The 20,075-nt window shown below is 35.8% G+C and overlaps 1 protein-coding gene across 1 annotated transcript in view; it reads left to right on the top strand.

The window, feature by feature from the left end:
- Pik3r3 (phosphoinositide-3-kinase regulatory subunit 3) overlaps window positions 1-20,075 on the top strand; it is a 76,265-nt gene that overhangs the window by 1,083 nt on the left and 55,107 nt on the right. The window lies entirely within an intron of this gene.

Raw genomic sequence — 20,075 nt, 5'->3', positions numbered from 1 at the left:
TCGACCCTCCACTTTTTTTTTTTCCTTTCAATAAAAACTCTTACCTACAAATGATGTTTTATATTCCACTCTTGAAGTCAGTTTTTCCCTTTGGGAGAATTTCTTAAAGCTTATCATCTCATACATTAGTCTGATTTGGTTCGTTGTGTTTTACCTTGGTTAACTTCAGAAACTGAGGTGCCTACGTGATATTCATTTTAAGACTCCCTTTTTCCTCTCATAGAAGCCAAATGCCGGTTAGTGATTTTCAGGGATTGGGCGTTCTTGTTCAGTCATGGCCTTAGTCTGAGAATATAGTAACTCAGACAGATCTACATGCAATCTTTTTATTATTCTTTAATTTATGTTGACTTAATTTATGGGATAGAGTTTAATATAACTTCAACTTTCAGGGTAAAAATTATAACCTTTCTCTTTCTTGTGAATATATGATTTGTACATATGTGATAGGTTCCTATACACATTGTAACGTATACCATACAGGGTCTTTATTTTAGAGCTTTATCCAAGGCCTTTTCAGACATTCTGTGTATCTGGTAGGGAAGAAAAAGGAGGGAAAAATGAAACAAAGTTTTTTTTTTTTTCCCTTTGAATTCTGACTTTATGATTATTAGCTGTCAGATTTTGAAACCTTGTTTGCAATTACAGACAGTGCTTTATGTAATGATTTTGAATAAGTAGACTGCCTTTATGATTCCCTGTTTTTGTTGAGGATGAATTCATTGTATCTTTTTAAAATGTTGTAACTAAGCCTACAGGATAAATTGTGTGTCATTGGGAGCCTGGTTTATTATAAGATTATGTATTTTTGGAGATCTTTGAAAGGATTTAAGCCCATGCAAGTGTAATGAAGTGTGAATGCCTTATAGGAGGTATGTGGAAATTATTTCTGTGTTCTTTTGAACAGTAAATTATCCTTTTTTTTTTTCAATTAGTAATGATGTTAAATGATACTGTATTAAAAACTAATACTAATATTGAATAAACCTTTTTCACTCTTATTCATCACTCAGAAATTTTTTTCTTTTCTATTGTTTTCGAACCTTCTTTATTTGCTTTTATAATTGTGACTGCAATCCAGATGCTGCTTTTTGGTGTTTTGTAAAGTTTGTAAGATTTGCCACCCATCTATTGTGTGTGTTTTCCCCTTTGTTTCCCCCTAATGGTAAAGCTTCACTTCTATTAGATACATTTGTCATTCATTTGCTAAGAATTTTAGTGCATTACTGAAACCTTTCTTGTAAAAAGTAAGGTTAATAATTTTAGATTTCTGTTATTATAAGAATTATATATTCTGCCTTAGAATTGTACTGTATCACATACTGTCTTGCCTTGGAGACATACAAAGGGAATATGTTGGGCGGGGAGGTTAGTAGGGAGGAGGAGAGAAAATGAAGGCATTAATGGTTGAAAAATATTGGCCTACTAGAAAAATAATGGCCAAGTTGAATTGAATTTTCCAAAAATAATTTTTTTAAGAAAAGTTGACTCTTGTAACTGTGTAAAGATGTGGTCTTATAAGATTATAGAAAATTCTGATCCAAACTTTATTTTCCATGGAAATAAACTTTTGTGTTTAAAATTTTCATTCTTGAATGAAATTGTGCATACTGAGATCCTATTCAGAATGCTGAAAATATGTACGTGCTGCTTTTTATTATTCATTTTGCATCCTTAATATAGAATATGGTTAGTTATTACTATTCACTTTTTAAAAAGGAACCATACTTGAGTATATTGAGACATTGCCAGTGAAATGAATTTTTTTTTAACAAAAATAATGTGCATATTAACCTTGTATGATTAATTAAGCTTTGAAACATTAAAACTATAAGTAAATCATCAGTGAAGTGGTTGCAGCATGTTTTGTATCTGTCTTTTTCTTAGCTCCTACTCTATATGGAACTCATATTATTCCCTGCATGGACTGGCATGATAACACACTAAATGTTTTCCGGATTTTATTCTCTCTAGTCTACAGTAATGTTAAAAATATTATCTGATGATTTACCTTCCAATGATAAATCTTCTAGTGGGTTTAAAAACCCTCCAGTGGCTTCCTTTTGCCTACTTAAAACAAAAATGTGCCAAATAGCTTACTCTGTCATCAGAGTCCCTCTATTTTTACTTCTAATTTTCTAGTCCATTCTTCTAGAGTTCATCATAACTTATGTAGAGCTATTTTTTATTTGCGGTTCCTTGATTGTATGCTTTTATCCTCTTCCTGGGATGCCTTTCACTCCCAGTGTTCACTTGTTGAGATTATATATATGAATTTAGAACCTAGGTCACATACCTTCTTTGCCAGGATGTATGTTCTCTGATCCCTATTAGAAGTCTTATTTCCTTCCTTTTTTCTCCCTCTTATAGCACTTCTCAGATGGAATTTCTTCCATTCTGTTGAGAGTAGCTACTATGTTTATTTATTTGTACTTGTCCCTGTGGAATTGTCTTCCCATCTGGTTGGAAGCTTCTTAACTTGCTCAGGGTCTTGCAGGTAGTAGACAATTTAATCAATATATGTTGAATTAATAAATAACCAAGGATTTTTTTTTCTAGCCTTTAGGTATTTTTTACTTCAGGTCCTTGGTCATCTCATTCCTTGGCTATTGCAATAGCCTAGGGTTAGTTAAATAACTTTTGAGTTAGACATTTGTTTACTTAGGGCCCTTAATTATTAATAGGGCCAATTTTTTTGTATGTTTTTCATCTTAGTTTTAGACAGAACCATAAATGCAAAATTCTTCTGTTAATTGCTTCTAGTGGCCTCAAAAAATATTTTTCTAAGGTGTTTCCCTCCAGCCTATCTTTCAATAACTATCATTACCTTACATCTTGAAGGTTTCTAATAAGTTACTGACCATGTAACAATTGAGTTCAAATGGGAGCTTAATGTTTCTGTGTTTTCTGTCAGCTATTAAAATTACTGAAACATAAAACTTTTTTATTTTAGAAATGTTAAGATTGTGGTCCTGAGAATTGCCAAGAATGAGCATCTTGGTTAATCTTTCTGTGAATGTGGGAATTGAGATTATTCTGTAGCAAAGCAATTGCAGGATAGACCTCTCAGAGTACAGAATAGACCTCTTTTGGTACAGAAGCTATTGGAAGGTTAACTTGACTGATGTAACTCATGCACAAAACTTATAGATAGTGGACTTTTAGCTCAGCATCTTAGATTAGATGTTATTGTTCTGATGTGAGGGAAAATGTAATGTTCCTTTTTGAAAGTAACAGATGTATTCTTTAGAATTGTAGACTTTTGGGGCTGGGGATGTGGCTCAAGCGGTAGCGCACTCGCCTGGCATGCGTGTGGCCCGGGTTCGATCCTCAGTACCATATACAAACAAAGATGTTGTGTCCTCCGAGAACTAAAAAATAAATATTAAAAAACTCTCTCTCTCTCAAAAAAAAAAAAAAAGAATTGTAGACTTTTTGGTTCTCATCAAGATAAATTTCGTTAGGGTGGCAACATCTCATTAGATAATTAGAAAATTAAAATTTTTATTTGTTTGGCAAAACATAGTCTAGAGAAGTGGTTCTCATTGTTTTTTGTTCTCAGTGTCCCTTTATGACTCCTAAAAATTGAGTACTTATAAACTTATGTTTTAGTGGGTTATATCTATTTATATTTACTGTGTTAAAATAAAACTGAGGGGCTTTGTCCATTTTGTTTTTTAAGTTTTGTGTCTTTCCTACTTATAATATCTCATGAACCTGTGGAAATGTTGCTCCAAGTCATTTTTTCCTCTTAGTTTCTTTTGCACTTGTACTTATCACCTCATATTGAAATTATTTTTTTAATGAAAATTTCTTTTTAGTTGTAAATGGACACAATACCTTTATTTTATTTATTCTTATGTGGTGCTGAGGATTGAACCCAGTGCCTCTCATGTGCTAGGCAGGTGCTCTCCCAATGAGCTACAACCCCAGCCCCCTTGAAATGATTTTTATTGAAGGTAATAGTTGATAACATTTTTTGAATAATTATTATAGGCCAAGAAGTATGTTATGTTTTCATATATACTATTACTTTCAGCCCACAAAAACTTTATAAAATAGGTACTATTATCCCACTTTCCAACAAGGAAACTGAGATTTAGATAAGTTTGGTAACTAATTAATGGCTTATAGCTAGCAGATAGCAAAGTGGTTCTGTCTACCAGATTTTTAAAGCCTAGGCTCTTAAACAGTAACTCTTTTAACTGATTGCTATTTCTGATTTATTGTTCCTCTTTCCCATTAGTTTATTCAGAATTCTTTAGCGGGGCTAATACTACTAAAATGTTATTTTCATTGGGTTACTATCCTACTGAAATAAAAAATAATCAATAGCATTCCCTTTTTTTCAGTGCTGGGGAATCAAACCCAAGGCCTCCTACGTGCTAGGCAAGTGCTCTACCATTGAACTATGTCCACAGTCCTTTCCCTTTCTTTTAAGCAGAAGATATATTCTTAACATGGTATAAATGATCTTCAGTATATGGTACCAACTTACATTTAGAACTTTATTACTGATCCTTTATTCTCACATTTCTCTTCTATCCTATTCCTTCTAGCCTCGTATCCTGAATATATCTTGCTTATTCCTATCTCCAGGCTTTTGCTTATGTTGCTTCCTATATAGAATATACTCATCCTACCCCCATCTTTAAATCAGGATTCTGTGCTAGTCCCCCTTGCTTCTTAAAACTTTCTCCAAAAATTTTAGTAGTGCACCTCTTTATATGTAGGGTCTTTTGGTCTGTTACTTTGGCATGGAATCATGTGTTATATTATGGTATTTAATTATGAATATAATTTATCTCCCCTAGAAGATAAGCTTCTGCTGCTGCGGTTTTTTTTTTTTTTTTTGTACCAAAGATTGAACCCAGGGGTGCTTAGTCACTGAGTCACAACCCCAGCCCTTTTTTTATATTTTATTTAGAGGCAGGGTCTCACTGAGTTGCTTAGGGCCTTGCTAAGTTGCTGAGGGCTGGCTTGAACTTGTGATCTTCCTGCTTCAGCTTCCTGAGCCGCTGGGAGAGATAAGCTTCTTAAGGTCTGGCTACTATATATATATATATATATATATATGTATATATATATGTATATATATATATATATGTATAATTTAAAAAATATTTTTAGTTGTCAATGGGCCTTTATTTTATTTGTTTATATGTGGTGCTGATAAATTTTGTTAGGGTGGCAACATCTCATTAGATAATTAGAAAATTAATTACCAGAATCAAACCTGGTAACTCACACATGCTAGGCAAGTGCTCTGCCACTGAGCCACAACCCCAGCCCCTCATATTTCTTTTGTATCTTCTTTTCTCTAAGTATCTAGTGCCAGAGTATTTTATTAAATCTTAGGCAGGTGGACCCTGCCAATTTGAATTTTTGTAAAAATAAATAAATAAAACAAAGACATTGTGTCCATCTACAACTAAAGTTTTAAAAAAAATATATATACAAGGCTGGTGGGAAGGGAAGGGAGGAGGCATGGGGGTAGGAAAGACGGTGGTATGAGATGGACATCATTACCCTAAGTACATGTATGAAGACATGAATGGTGTGAATATACTTTGTATACAACCAGAGATATGAAAAGTTGTGCTCTATATAAATTGCAATGCATTCTGCTATATAACAAATTAGAATAAAAAATTAAAATAAAAATTAAAAAATATACACAAGGTATAACATACTATATATGAGCAAACTATTTGGAAACTGATCTTTAATAAGGCTTAATGACTAATTATTTATTATCATCCTGTGACCATTAAATTTAAATATAGGAGGTAATGAAAAGATGCAATACTTAATGTTGTTATTAGCAAGATTTTGTGGTTTGTGGTAAAAGTTATTTTTGAAAATTTGAAGAATTAGTAAGTTTTTCAAAGCTCTTAGGTTAGTTTTACACAGCACAGGGCCAACTGGAGACTTAAGTTACCCAATGTGTTATTATGCCAATTAACTTTAGAATGTGTAGGACTTCACATATGATATCAAGGTACAGTTAGTCATTAAGCCTTGTTAAAGATTAGTTTCCAAATAGCTTGCTCATATATGGTATGTTATATCTTGTGTATATTTAAAAAATATTTTTATTTGTAGATGGACACGATATCTTATTTATTTTTATGTGATGCTGAGGATTGAACCCAGTGCCTCATACATGCTAGGCAAGTGCTCTACCACTGAGCTACAACTACAACCCCAGATCTTCCTGTGTATATTTGTAAGTTCATATAAAGTAAGAACGTTATCTCATTATTTTTAAATATATTTTTTTATTTGTAGATGGACACAATACCTTTATTTTATTTGTTTATTTATTTATTTTTATGTGGTGCCAGGGATTGAACCCAGTGCCTCATGCATACTAGGCAAGTGCTCTACCACTGAGCTACAACCCTGGCCTGGTTGTTTCATATTTTTTAGAAAAATAAAAACAGTGGTCTAGGTCCAGCCTGCCAGATTGTACCATTTTGCATATGTCATGTTAATATGAAAACTATCATGTGACCTGGTATTGATGAGCCACAAAGCCAAAGTCAGTACCATCCATTATTATCCAGCCTTGAATATCCTTTCTCATGTTCTGAGGGCATGGGGCAACAAATGCAGAGCTTATGGTTATGTAATCTTAAATATTTATATTTTTTATTTTTAAACTTAATAATCATGAATCAAAATTTTGAAATCTGAACTTATTTTGGAAAAAACCTTACTAGAAGGAATTGTTTGTGCTAGAAATATATTGCTTTGGAGTTTGTTCATATATATTAGACATTTTAAATTTTCTTTTGGTACTGGGAATTGAACCCAGGGGCGCTTTACCAATGAGTTACATTCTTAGTCCTATTTATCTTTTGAGATAGGGTTTGCTAAGTTGCTGAGGGTCTTGCTAAATTTCTAAGCCTGGCCTAGAAATTGAGATCCTCTTGCCTCTGCCTCCTGTCAGTGGGATTACAGGTGTATGTTAGACTTTTGACTTTCAGTTCTATAATAGGGTCACTCAGTATGGTATAATTTATGTTGAGGTTCTTATAAGCATTTGTAGAATTAACCACAAACTTTTCCCCCTGATATTATTTCTGGGATATTTTTCATATTGTATGTTTTTACCTGTAAGTAGCAAGACCTAATTCAAAATGGCTTGAGAAGAAATTTTATCTTCTCAAATAATAGGCTTCAGGGCTGGTGGATTTTAGCCGTTAAGTAAAAAATTCATATTTTGTTTATATTGCTCATATATGTCATCCTTGGGATTGGCTTCATGTTTAGGCTGGTAGCAAAATGACTGCAGTGATTTAAGACATTATATCCATACACAACACCTTCTGAAAGAAGAAAGGTGTCCCTTTATGTGCCTCTGCTTTTGGAGAGAGAAAACTTTCCAAAAACCTCTAGCGGACTTCTTTCACATCCTATGCTAGTTCTTGAACCAATCACTTGTGATTACTCTTAGGCTAATTATGTGCCTGAATCTGGAATGGTGTTTGTTGACTTCTCCTGAGGGGATATAGTTTATAGGGGAGGGATTCTATTAAAAAGGGAAGAAGGAGGGAATGGATGCTAGGTAAATAGTGAACAGTGACTAACTTGGAAAGTCATTTGGAAAACACATGCTGGGGATTAGACCCAGGGGCACTCTACCACTGAGTTGTATCACTAGCCCTTTCTATTTTTTTTTTGAAGCAGGGTCTTGCTAATTGCCCAAAGTGGCCTCCAATTTGTGATCCTCCTGCCTCAGCCTCCAGAACCACCGGAATTATACATGTGTGCCCTGTGGCTGGCTAAATCATACCTCTTTTCAAGATTCTTGTCTTTGTGTTTGTACATAAACTGCTGGATTTGGTAGCATACATCTGTAATCCCAGTGATTCTGGAGGCATAAGGCAGGAAGATTGGTAAATTTGAGGCCACCGTGGGCAATTTAGTGAGACCTGTCTCAAAATAAAAAAAGAAAATGAAAAGGGCTGAGGATGTACTCAGTGGTAGAGCACCCCTGGGTTCCATTCAGAATACTGCAAAAACCCAAACCTAAAAATAATAGCAAGTTATTTTTTTTCTTTTTTCAAAAGTAGCAGTGGGAAACCCATTTTCATTTTCTAAGATGGAATTCATGGGGTCAAATACTATTAAGAGTTAAATATAAGATAGACCTTTTTTTTTTTTTTTTGTCTTTCTTCTTAGTTATTTACTAGAAGGTAAAAGAGGTAAATAACTTGTGGCACTTTTCTCATTTGAGGAACATAGGTATTGGAATACAGTAGTAGTACAACAAGAATGAGTGAGAGCATTTTGCAAAACAACAAACTTCAAATTCTCAAGTTTAATAAATTAAGTAAATTCAAATTCTCAAGTTTAGTAAATTAAGTAAACTTGGAACCTATGGAATGATTTATGATTTGAATGTTAGCCTTAAAAATTAGGATATTAATTTAAAATAACCTGTAGTAAAGGACCCAGGTTAGGCAAGCTCTCTATCACTGAGCTACATCCCCAGCCAGACTGCCTGAGTTTAGATTGTGTCTCTGCCACTTCCTAGGATGTGTCATTGGGCAATTTACTTATCTCTTTATGTGTTGTGGTTTCCTCATCTAAAAAAATGGGTGTGATAATAATCATTCAAGAAGATTTAGTAAATTTGTAATTGTAAAGCACTTAACAATGCCCATATTTTTGTGTATTAATACATTCATATTTTTAATGTTTGGCTTCCAGGAATTGTTCTAGGAGCAGCAGTGAACAAAACAGCAAAAACCTGTCTTCATGGGGGCTGGGGCTGTGGCTCAGTGGTAGTGCACTTGCCTGGCATGTGTGAGGCACTGGGTTTGATTCTCAGCACCCCATATAAATAAATAAAATAAAACTTTTTTAGTCTATCAACAACTAAAAAAATTTAAAAAAACTGTCTTTATGGAGCATTCATTTCCAAGAGAGGGAGGAAAGCAGAGAATAATCAAATCCATAAGTAAAATATTAGTGATTGTAATAAATGCTATGCAGAAAAAGCAGAGACTGTGTGTGTGGAGGGGAAGATTGCTATTTTAATTGGGTGGATAGGGAGGATCTGAACTAAAGGAGTGAGGAAGTTTGTAGTAATGGCAGGTGTGAGGGCAGCGATTGAACTCAGGGGTTCTGTTGCTGAGCTACATCTTTAGTGTCCCCCTTCCCTTTTTTGGTACTGGGGATTGAACACAGGGGTGCTTAACCACTGAGCAACTTCCTTGGCTCTTTTAAAATTTTGAGTCAGGGTTTTACCAAGTTGCTTAGGGCCTCACTAAGTTTCTGATGCTAGCTTTGTACTTGCCATCTTTCTGCCTCAGCCTCCCCAGCCTCTGGGATTACAGGTGTGTGCCACTGTGTCTGGCAGCCCTTTTTATTTTTTATTTTAGATGGTCTTAATAAGTTGCCCAGGGTGACCTTGAATTTGTGATCTTTTTGCATTAGCTTCCTTAGTCCCTGGAATTAGAGCATGCACCACTACGACAGGCTTATTTTTCTCGTTTTGAAGTGTTAAAATTCTGATCTCTGACATTTGTTTGCTAAGTAGCAGTATATATGGCCATAGTTATTTGAGGTAGGTTTACTCACAAGTTACTTTTATAAACAATTCTGTATAGATCTATATTTGTATTATAACTTACTTTCAAAAGTATTTTTTTTTTGATACTGGAGATTATAATTTATCAGTGAGCTATACCCCCTACCCTTTTTTATTTTTAATTTTGAGATAGGATTCCACTGAGTTGCTGAGCCTGGCCTTGAACTTGGAATCCCTGCCTCAACCTTTGGAGTAGCTGGGATTACAGTATGTGTCACCAGGCCTAATCTGAGAAGTATCTTAGGAAAGAAAATTTTTCTAAAGTTCTTTCTTTGTTTGGTGAGCTATGAAGGTGAGAAGAAATTAAGCAAACCATGGCATACATGTTTCATTTTATGTTATGGGCTAAAGTTGTTGACAATTAATATAGATTTGTGTTTTTTTCCTAATTATTGTAATGCTTAAATGCCTGAGTACATATATAGGTATACAATGGAGTAAGTATACATTGTTCAGTGTTTTTTCTTTGGTACCAGGGATTGAACCTAGGAGCACTTAACCACTGAGCCACATTCCCAGCCCTTTTTTCTTTTTTTATTTTAAGATAGAATTATACTAAATAGCTTAGGACCTCACTAAGTTGCTGAGGCTGTCTTGGATTTGGAATCCTCCTGCCTCAGCTGCTGAGTCACTGGGATTACAGGTGTGCGCCACCATGCCCAGCTCTGTTTATTTTATTTTATTTTTTAAGACATTGATGGGCCTTTATTTTGTTCATTTATCTATATGTGGTGCTGAGAATTGAACCCAGTGCCTTACATATGCTAGGCAAGTGCTCTATCACTGAGCCACAACCCCAGCTCCTCTGTTTAGTTTTTAAAAGGACAATCAGATGGTTTAGGCTTGTTGAAGGACATTAATTCAGAATTTGGGGTTTAGTCTTTCTCCAAATAATCATGAAATATAAGAGCAACTACCATATCTGCCTCACTGGGACTGATCTAGGCCTCTCTGATTTCTAAGGCTCAGCCAGGGAAATTTAGAGTTGCCAGATTAAATACATGAATATGTCCCATATAACACTGGAGACATACAATATCAAAAGTTTTTTTCTTTGTATGGTGTTTAGGAATATTTGTAACTTGATTTAGTAGATATCAGGATACTTTCACTTTCAATAATAGAAAAATCCAACCCAAACTGGTTAAAACAAAGAGGATGTATGGACATATGTAATTGAAAAAACAAGAGTGAGGGCCTCTGGTATGGTTTCATCAAGGCTGTCAGGCTTTGGCCCTGTTTTTTCTGTAATTCTCTGGGATTTACTCCTTATCAGCTATTTTCTCAGGCTGGCTTTCCTGTAGTAAAAGATGGCTGCCGTTGGCTCCTGGGATTATATGATTCCTCATTCCTGGGGGAGAAAGATGAATATAACCCCAAAATACTAAGCTAGACTAATTGAATCATCCTTGTGTTCCAAAGGATCACTGATTAAAATCTGAGTAGCTTTCTCTGTCTAGACAAGTGGCTCTTAAATTTGAGCATGCGTTAGAACTACCTAGGGTTTTTTTGTTTTTTTTAAACACAGATTTCTAGGCCTTACTCTCAAAGTTTCTGATTGAGTATATCTGGGGTTGAGTTCCGGGAATTTGTATTTGTAACAAGTTCCCAGATGTTACTGACTTTTTGGGGCACAAATCATACTTGGAGAAACTGCTATATCAAATCAGGGTCTACGTTTGGAGCTGGGGAAAAGGTCAGTCCTATCTAAATTCTTTACAGTGTGGCAGGGCTTAAGATATGTTTTTGGGGGAGATAATGGCAATGCTGGTTTTTTGTTTTTGCCTATTTAGCTTCCCTAATTTTCCTTTAGAACCAAACCTCTTCCTCTTGTAATTGATTTGGCTTGAATGGAATTGACGTAATCCATTGGTTTAAAGGTGGGCACATGACCCAGGCCTGGTCAAAAAGAGTACTTGCTTGGGCACAGTAATTAGCTCAGAGGTGAACAGGGGAGCGATCTTTGTAGGATAGTCTATGTACCTGACTTTTACTATCCTGGCTATTGATAAGAAGATGACAATCCTTGTCTTCAAGGAGCTCACACTGTAATATAGGAAGAACTGCATGTAAAAAAGTACATACAGTACTTTTCTTTATAACTTTCCCTTTCTCCTGGCTATCGTATAATATACATTTTTTTTTCTCCTTTCTTTCTGTGATACTGAGGATTGAATCCAGGGGTGCTTTACCACTAAACTACATTCCCAACCCTTTTATTTTTTTATTTTGAAACAGGGTCTTGCTAAGTTGCTGAGGGTCTTGTTGAGTTGGTAAGGCTGGTAATCTTCCTGCTTCAGCCTCTTGAGTTGCTGGTATTAAAGGCAGGTACCAAGTCTGGTTATATTTTCATTATACTCTGTACTCTATTATTTCCTTTGTAATTCTTTTTTTTTTTTTTCTTTTTGGTACTAGTGATTGAACTCAGGGGTATTCAACCACTGAGCCACATCCTCAGCCCTATTTTGTATTTTATTTAGAGACAGGGTCTCACTGAGTTGTGTAGTGCCTTGCCGTTGCTGAGGCTAGCTTTGAACTCGAGATTCTCCTGTCTCAGCTTCTTGAGCTGCTGGGATTACAGGTCTTTTTAAAATTTTTATTTTGAGACAGGGTTTCATTAGGTTGCTTATAGCCTTGCTAAGTTGCTGAGGATGGCTTTGAACCTGGGATCCTCCTGCCTCAGCCTCCCAAGCTGCATTACAAGTGTGCACCACCATGCCTGGCTCCTTTGTAGTTCTTTCTCTTTTTTTTTTGTACCAGGATTGAACCCAGGGGCGCTTAAGCACTGAGCCACATCCCCATCCCCAGCCCTATTTTGTATTTTTATTTAGAGTCAGGGTCTCACTGAGTTATGTAGTGCCTTGCCATTGCTGGGGCTGGCTTTGAACTCTTACCTCAGCCTCCTGAGCAGCTGGAATTACAGGTATGCGCCACCGTGCCTGGCTCTTTGTAATTCTTTTTGTTGTTGTTGTTAATTTTTTTTTTTTTTAGTTGCAGATGAACACAATACCTTTATTTTATTTTTATGTGGTGCTGAGGATCAAACCCAGTGCCTTCCACATGTGAGGGGAGTACTCTACCACTGAGCTACAACCCCAGTCTTCTTTTTAATTCTTAACTACAATTTATTATTAGTAGTTTAGCCTCTTTAGGTCTCATTGGATTATAAATTTCATCAGGAAAAGGACAGAGTCCATAAGTAATTGCTGGTTCTCTAATACCTTCTATCTCTGAAAGTAGTCAGTAAATATTGGTTGGATGCATGTTTGTGTTATAGTAAAAGAAGAATACACACGCACGCACGCGCACGCACACGTACACGCATACCACAAAGGAGGTATAATTGGTTAATTGGTGGGATAGTGGAGAGGTAACAGCCTGTGTAAATGCCTAGGGATGGGAAGTGGCATTAGATAAATCTGGACAAATAGGTGAGTTCATGAGTTCAACATTGTCAAAGGCCCTGAAATGTATTTAGGGGTTGGAAATTATCCCACAGAGCATTGGATAGCACTAATTGGTTTAAAGTAGGGAACAGAACATGTTTGCTGCAAAATGAAAAACATGGAGGAAAGTAAGATTAAAGAAGAAAAACTGATCAGGAAGTTATTTCAGTATAGACAAAAGATGTTATAAAACCCTAAAATAAAGTAGTAGCAATGAGAATAAATAGGAGAGTTGTATTAAAAGTAGAATTGATGGGGCTTAGAGACTATCCTGAGGGAAATGAAGGAATCTAAAATGACTTTTAGTTTCTTACTTGGGAGCTGGTGGTACCATAAATGGAGAGAGGCAATTTAAGGATAAAAGCAGATTTGGAAGAGAAAGCCTCTAAATAAAAATGAGGCAGGGTGAAATGGTCTAAGTTTTCTTCTTTTGGTGGTTTCTTTTTCTTCTAGGCTTTACTTGGGGAGGAAAGGAGAGTGTCTTTTACTGTTTCTGGGTTTGGGACCATGAGCAGGTGATAGTAAATCAGATATTACTGATTTTCCATGGGTGGAGGAGAGATTACCATGGTACCTGAATGCTTCCAGGGTATTAGTTGCAGGTCATTTTTAATTTTTATGTATCTAAATCCCCTCATCTTTGTGAAAGCAAATTGATATAAATTGTAAGAAAATTAACTTTTTTTTTTTGCCATGCTAGGATCAAATCCAGGGCCTCAGGCATGTTAGGCAAGCACTCTACCAGTGAGATAAACTCCCAGCTCAGAAAATTAACTTTTCTCCACATTTTAAAAAATTGAGGCATTATAGTTTAACTCTTAAGATTAATGAATTAGCCAGATGTGGTGACACATGTCTGTAATTTCAGTAACTCCCTAGGTTGAGCCAGGAGCATCCCAAGGTCAAGGTCAGCCTTGGAAACTTAGCAAGAACCTGTCTCAAAATAAAAAGGGCTAGGGATATAGCTCAGTAGTACAGTGCCCGTGGGTTCAACACCCAGTACCAAAAAACAAACAAACAAATAAAATATTCTATTTTTATAAAACAAAAACTGTGTTTCACCTCTTTGTTAAGGATTATATGAACATGGAGGAAGTTGTAAAGGTGCTTTTTTTGTCAGGTACTCTTTTCAATAGACTGTAGCAGTGAATGAAATAGTCTTTGCCATATGTGGGAAAAGATAGGACAGTACACAAATTAAGAAATAAATATATAGTATGGTAGGTGGAGGTAAGTAATCTACAGAAACAAGTACTGGGTAAGGGGGATGGAGGGCAGAAAATGAATTTTATTTTGAGTAGTCAGAGAAGGCCTCACTCTCTGATATGGCAATTTAACTTTATTATTTTAAAATATAATACATATAAAATATAAAACAAACACATAGTTTACTGGCTTCATATAAAATGAAAAATCACATAACCACTGAGTTAAAGATATTGAAGGTAGCCAGCTTTCCAAAAGCCCAAAGCATGTCGCTTTCCAGTTATATTTTCCATCTGAGGTAATTATTGACTTTTTATGGTAATTACTTCCTTTTCTTTATGGTTGTATCCCTATATGATACATATTATTTTTGTCTCTTCTTGACTTTGATTATATATATATATATATATATATATATATATATATATATATATATATATAAAATTATACAATATATTTTCTCTTATGTTTTTCCTTCTGTATTGTCTATATTGTTTTCATGTAGCTGAAATTTGTTATTTTATTACCATAAAGTATTTCATTGTATATCTTTTTTTTTTCCTACTGGTAGATATTTGGGTAGTTTCAGCTTTTGGTTATTGTGGACAATGTTGTTATGAACATTTTTATACATATGCCCTGCTATATATCAGCATGTTTCTGTAAGACATATATCTAGGATTCAAAATTGTGGTTTATAGAATATGTTTATCATCCCTTTTAGAGAATGCTAAACTGTTTCCCTCCACAACAGTATTTGGGAGTTTTTCTATATCTACAATAACCCTAAGTGTTGTTAGACATCAAATTTTTATAAATCTTAAGCATTTATAATTGTATTGTGTAGTGGTTTAAAATTCATTTGCATTTTCCTTATTGCTAATGAGATTGCGCTTTTTATGTATTGGCAATTGGTTATCCTGTATCATGAAATGCCTTTTCATGGTCTTTCCCATTTTTCTCTTGGATTGTCCTTGTTTTGTTTTTTCCATCTTACTGATTTTGTAGCAGATATAGATTTTGGATATTAGTCCTTCGTCCGTGTCTCTCTCTCTCTCTCTCTCTCTCTCTCTCTCAGAAAGTCCTCAGTCTCTTACATACATTGCAAATATCTTCTCACATTTAAGATGACATTTTGAGCATGGATCTAAAGGAAGTAAAGGAATGACTCATAGGGATAGCCATTGAAGGGTATTATAGTTTGAATAGCAATTATTAAGACCCAAAGTCAATTTTTTTTTTCCTTTTGTTACTAGGGACCGAACCCAGGGATGTTCTACTACTGAGCTATATCCTTATCCCTTTTTATTTTTTTATTTTTTTTAAAGAGAGAGAGAGAATTTTTGTTTGTTTGTTTGTTTTCGGTGGACACAACATCTTTGTTTGTAAGTGGTGCTGAGGATTGAACCCGGGCCGCACGCATGCCAGGAGAGCACGCTACCGCTTGAGCCACATCCCCAGCCCCTTATCCCTTTTTATTTAATTTTTGAGGATCTTGCTGAAGCTGGCATCAGGCCTGCCTAGGAGGTGTATTTTTTTTTTTTTTAATTTAAAAAATAAGTTTATTTCTCACCGTTTTGGAGGATGGGAAGTCCAAAGTCAATGTGCTGGCATCTGCTGAGGGTCTTGCTCTGCCATTCCATGGCAGAAGGGAGAAGAACAAGAGAGCAAGTACTCAAACTTACAGCCTCTGCTGCCCCCCCCCTTTTAAATTAATTTATTATTATTATTATTATTATTATTATTAGAGTCTTTCTAAGTTGCTGAGGCTGGCCTCAAACTTGCAATCAATTCTTGTGTCTCAGCCTCCCAAGTAGATGGGATTACAGGTATGTGCCCCGCCCAGCTTTAAGCCCTTTTTATAATTGACATTAATCCATTTATGAGGGAAAACACACCCAGTACTGCTGCATTGAGAATTAAGTATCTGGGATGGGAGTGTAGAGCACTTGCCTACCCTGCTTGAGGACTGGTTTGGAATCCCAGCAAAAAGAGAGTGACAGAGACAGAGAATAAATGAATTAAGTTTCTGCCGCATGTCTTTTGGGGGACACATTCAAACTACAGCAGTACCCCTGAGGTCTAGGCCTTCCAGCCAGGTCTGGGATTCTAACAATAATACCTACTTAAAGAAAAGTTCTGTTGTATTTGTATTCTAATCTTATTACCCAGACAAAATTATTTCCCAAAAGCTTTAAAAGTTTTTGCAAATATGTACAGCATCTTCTAGGTCCCTGATTTATTTTCTCCAGTCAAAGTAAGAGCAGGCTCTGAGGAATTCCTAGGCCCATTAAGCTGTTAAGCCCTATATCCACTGGACATGACCAGCCATTGTACCTGTCTTGGTGCCACATCTGATTTTCAAGGTCTTCCCTCGAATAGAGATTCAGACTCCTTCCTCTGTCCAGCTTCCCCAGGAGCTGCTGTTGCATCACACAGGACTGGTAGAAATCTCCCACATATAGGGGCCCAGCTCAATGGAGGTGATTTGGAGCTGGCAGAACATCTAGGAGGAGTATTTTTGAGATGCTGCAGAGGCTGCGAAAGATCCGCCCCCACCCCCCACCCCTGCCCCATACTGGGGATTGAACCTAGAGGTGCTTAGTCACAGAGCCAAATCCCTAGCCCTTTATTTTAAAAATTATTTATTTATTTATTTTTGAGACAGGATCTCACTAAGTTGCTTAGAGCCTTGCTAAGTTGCTGAGGCTAGTCTTTTTTAGAAATATTTTTTATATATATATTTAGTTATAGATGGACACAATATCTTTATTTTGTTTACTTATTTTTATGTGGTACTGAGGATAGAACCCAGTGCCTCACATGTGTGAGGCAAATGCTCTACCACTGAGCCACAACCCCAGCTCCTGAGACTAGTCTTGAACCTGCTTCAAACTCCCAAGTTGCTAGGATTATAGGCGTGCACCACAGTGCCTGGCTTGCAAAAAATTCTTCTCTGTGATTGAAAAATGGATGGTTAAGAAGATCTCAGGGGGGCTGGGGATGTGGCTCAAGTGGTAGCACGTTTGCCTGGCATGCGCGGGGTGCTGGGTTCAATCCTCAGCACCACATAAAAATAAAATAAAGATGTTGTTTCCACCGAAAACTATACAATAATTATTAAAAAATTTTCTCTCTCTCTCTTTAAAAAAAAAGATCTCAGAAAAAAATGAAGCAGAATGAAAAGAAACTTATAAAAGTTATTCCTTGATATGACTGCAAATATGTAAAAAATAGAAAATATGAGGTTTGTGTGTATAGTTCAGTGGTAGAGCATTTGTACAAAGTCCTCCCTTGGTTTGGTCTCCAGCACCAAAAAGCAAAATAAAACAAAATAGAATATGTTGAAGGGAAGGATGTAGAAAGTACTATGATTAAATGAAAATATCAATTTGATTATGGGATTGTGGACAATGTTTGTCCTAAATTTGTTATTATATAGCAAAAAAAACTTTAAAGGTATATTTAAAAAGAAAAGATTTACAAACAGATACTAAAGTTTGAAAAAGTTTATTCTTTAGAAAGATAAACTTGCAGCTGCTTCTTATTACTTGAAGCATTAATAAGTGGGACTTTGTGTTAGTTTCCTATTGCTTCCATATCTAATTTCTATCAATTTAGTGACTTAAAAGTACACAAATTGTGGCTCACTTGCCCGTGTGTGCAAAGCCTGGGTTCAATCCCTAGTACCATGAAAAAAAGAAAGTAAACAAATTTACTATTCTTACAGTTTGGAGGTCAGAAGACCTAAAAATCAAGATATTGGCTGAGCTGCATTTCTTCTGGGGGTTCTATGGAAAATCCATTTCCTTGCCTTTTCTAGCTTCATTCCTTACCTTTCTACCTGCATTCTTTGGTTCCTAGCCCCTTACTCTAATGTCAAAACCAGTATGTATGGTTATCATTTCTTTAAATCACCCCCCGCTTGTTCTCTGCTTCCATCATTATTTTTCCTTTTCTACTCTGACATTCCTACTCCTTTTTTTAAAAAAAAATATTTATTTATTTTAGTTCTCAGCGAACACAATATCTTTATTTTATTTTTCTGTGGTACTGAGGATCGAACCCAGCGCCCCGTGCATGCCAAGTGAGCGCGCTACCACTTGAGCCACATCCCCAGCCCTTCCTACTCCTTCTTAAACACTTTTGTGAGTACTTTGGTCTACTCAGATGATTCAAGATAATCCTCCCATCTTAACATTATTATCTTAATACATCTGCAGAGTTCCTTTTGCCATGTAATGTAACATATTTATAGGTCCCAGGGGTTCTTTAGAGGGCAATTATTCTGTCTACTATAGCCTCTAAATTTGAGAATAAAGTTTTACCAACTCTGTTTCTTAGGGTTGGATGAAGTGAAGAATTGGAAATATAAATAAAAGAGAACCCTTACTAGAAGAGAATGTGCTTTTTGGATGTTTTTGAATTCTATGATATCTGCTATAAGTAGTTAGTTTGGGATTGACATTACATATGATGTGAGGGATGCCCAAAACTTGATTAGAAACTTTTAAAGTCATGCCTTTGTGTACTTGGCTTCCTTGAGAGGAAAAAGAGTTGTATTTTGTTAGAAGACTGGTTTGATTTGATCTGTTTACCAACTGTGTGACATCGAATAGTTCTCATCTGTAAAATGGGCATAATACTTAAATCAGAAGGATTTTTATAAGAATTATAAAATATGGGGCTGGGGTTGTGGCTCAGCGGTAGAGGGCTCGCCTGGCATGTGCGAGACCCTGGGTTTGATCCTCAGCACCACATAAAAATAAATAAGTGAAGGCTAGGATTGTGGCTCAGCGGTAGAGCGCTTGCCTAGTGTGGGTGGGACCCGGTTCGATCCTCAGCACCACATAAAAATAAAGGCATTGTGTTGTGTCCATCTACACCTAAAAAATAAATGTTTAAAAAAATAAATAAGTGAAATAAAGGTATTGTATCCAACTACAACTAAAAAATAAATATTAAAAAGAATTATAATATGAAATATGATATATGAGAGTATGTACATATACAAACAATGAAATAATAATGCATATATATCTGTAATGAAATAATACCTTAGTATCTGGCACGTAGCAGGTACTCTACATCTTTGTTGAAAGTCAGTGTTTTTCTGATACAGTGGTAGGGAACTGTTAGAGAGCCCTTTATTAATCAGACATTCAGCACTGGATAAAGGATAAACAAGAAAATGTGGAACCTCGAAGACCTCACAGTCTTAATACTGAAACAGGGATCAACAGCCAACCTATAATCAATAAGCCTTATATTAGAGAGTTAAGAAAAGCTCTGTGGAATCAAGGGTAAGTAGCGCTTAACAAGGCCTGAGGGTATTAGAGGTTTCATGGAAAAAACTATGCATGGTCTGAGTCATTAGCTGGAAAAGGAAGTGTGGTTAAAGAAGAGGGCAGGGATGGGCATTCTATGAAGTATAGGGAACCATACATACAAAGATATAAAAAAGTGTTGACTGTTGGTGAGCTGTGGGTGTTTTGGTGTGTTTAGGGTGAAAGGTACCTGTGGGAAAGAAGCAGGAAAATGATCTTGGAAGAGTGAGCAAAGACCAGATCATGTGTGTCCTTATATACTGTGTGAAGGATTTGGACTTTATCCTACATATAGTGGAGAACTCTTGAAACATAGTATGTTAAACCAGTATGATTCAATTTGAGACTCAATAGAAGCAGAGAAAGTAGGAAAAGAGCTAGATTGGTCTCTGGGAAGCCCAGGAAAGGAATTTTGAAAAGGAAACAATGAGTACCAGTATAAAACTTAAAGTGATTATATGAGATAATGATAGAGAAACTTGTACTAAACTT

The sequence above is a fragment of the Marmota flaviventris genome, chromosome 10 (genome assembly GCF_047511675.1).
Source record: "Marmota flaviventris isolate mMarFla1 chromosome 10, mMarFla1.hap1, whole genome shotgun sequence".
Lineage (NCBI taxonomy): Eukaryota > Metazoa > Chordata > Mammalia > Rodentia > Sciuridae > Marmota > Marmota flaviventris.
This window is presented reverse-complemented; position numbering and strand designations above follow the sequence as displayed.